General features: G+C 44.6%; 1 non-coding gene across 1 annotated transcript; it reads right to left on the bottom strand.

Annotated features, from left to right (window-relative positions):
- Nucleotides 1–1,406: 1,406 nt before the first annotated feature.
- LOC144946619 (U6 spliceosomal RNA) lies at nucleotides 1,407–1,513 on the bottom strand. Its single transcript, XR_013639917.1, has one exon. It is a non-coding gene; the product is annotated as a U6 spliceosomal RNA (small nuclear RNA).
- Between the last annotated feature and the right edge of the window lie 462 nt (nucleotides 1,514–1,975).

The raw sequence follows: 1,975 nt of genomic DNA, 5'->3' as shown, positions 1-1,975 counted from the left end.
GGGACAGCTAGGGCAGCCAGCACAGCACATGTTTATTTCCAAGACATGTGGAAATATAAAACAAAGCTTTGACTCGAAAAAAATACATGTTTTTATATTTGCCAAAAAGCAAACGCAGGACAACATAACCATAACACAAAGCACTTTGCCTTTACATCACATCTGCAGATCTGTTTCTGCCAATGGCTATGATGGTTTAGGTCCTAATTTTCAAAATTTCTACTCCAGCGGAAAGTTTGATCATCTGGTTCGGATCAAAAGACCAGATCGTCTTGCTTTGTGTTGTTTGGAGACTTTAACTTTCCAAAATGTGACGTGGAATTATGTAAGTAGTATCTTCAGTGACACACACACACGATATATTCACTTTGCCACATCAACTCATTTCACGCAGATGTCAGTTGCCTTGATCATCTCTGAAATTTCATCGAGCAGAGTAGAATCAAATCACTCCCTGCACAACGTTAACATCCTTCCTTCTGATAAGCAATTGTCGTTTGCCACAGTATACATTTCCGCCGAGCATTCTGTTGTACATAAACTAAACAATTTTTATTTTACCAGGTAAGGTCCACTGACCATTACAGCTCTTTTTCAGAAGCGACTTGGCCACAAATGATAGCTCAACGAAGTGGTCCATCATGTGGACATATATAACAGGCAAATACTCAAAATGCACGTTGATTTTCAATGTGGAGGTAAAAAACGGGGGACCTGGAGAAAAAGCCACGCGACTCCAGGGCGAACACGCAAACTCCAAATATGCAGACGTCAGGGTCGAGCCCACGATCTCCTGTATACTAGGCGAGGTAGTTAACATCTCACCACCGTCGCACCTCCATAACACAATTCGCAGACCACATAAAGCATGTTCTATCCACTGCTGGATGAAGGCCTCCCCCAACGCCATCACCATCGCTCACGGTTCACGTATAGCCTCTGCGCATGAACTGATCTCATCACTCCATCTCCATGGTGGTCGTCCTCTCGGGCTCCTTACCCTCCTTCCAATGCCGTCATTGGTCTCATGCTGTGCACGAAGCCCACGTGAACAATGTGACGTCTCTAATGTGTGTACGTTCTGTTATCCACATGCTCCTCGTTCTGTGCATCACTGAAATTTCATCCTTTGTGTACATTTCAGATTGTGTTCCGTTTTCCACTTGTATTGATACATCAACACCCTGCCCTCTGGCTAACTGAGGCCCTGATAGATGATGCCCTGTATTCATTGTGGCAAATCCCTGTTGGGAATACAGCGACGGATCTCACCTCCGTCCCAAGTCCCCGATCCACCCCCCTTCTCAGATTGCGCCGTCAACATCCCAGAATCTTCACAATATTTTTTAATCTACTTGGAGGGATCCGATGAGCTGTCAGGTTGTTTTTCACAGATGTCCAGCAAAAAAAATACGGAACGCTTCACGAACTTGCGTGTCATTCCTTGCGCAGGGGGTCATGTTTTATCTTCTCTCTATCGTTCCAATTTTGCCGGAGCAAGTACGGAAGAACGCTGGCGAACAGAAGGGAAAACGCGGACGCCCAGAACCAACATTTCATTCGAGAACCAAAACATCACAACATCTGGATTTGACATCCCTCCTCAAAAACACTGCTCTAACCATTAACGGCATCCAAGCGTCAACGGGCCAATCTGTACATCTACATGAACTGAACATTACAGGCACAAAGCACGCAACCCAAACTATGGACCATTTAGACAATCAAAACTACACGAACTCTCTCTTGAAACCCTCCGTGGCTCGCAGCCCTCGACATTGCGAATAGGCGCAATACACATTGCACACCAGGAGAGGGCAGTGTTGTAAACGAATGTATGCTGAATTTCGATTTAAAGGTTTCGTGACTGCAGGGATTCATCTTCTTGGTTCTTTCGGTAAAGTCACGTAGATTGGAAATAATAAAATAATGAAATAAAACATAATACAATTATTCTCACGACGTTTCGGCCACA

The sequence above is a fragment of the Lampetra fluviatilis genome, chromosome 41 (genome assembly GCF_964198595.1).
Source record: "Lampetra fluviatilis chromosome 41, kcLamFluv1.1, whole genome shotgun sequence".
Classification (NCBI taxonomy): Eukaryota; Metazoa; Chordata; class Hyperoartia; order Petromyzontiformes; family Petromyzontidae; genus Lampetra; species Lampetra fluviatilis.
The sequence above is the reverse complement of the archived record's forward strand: the minus strand, read 5'-3'. Positions and strand labels throughout refer to the sequence as shown.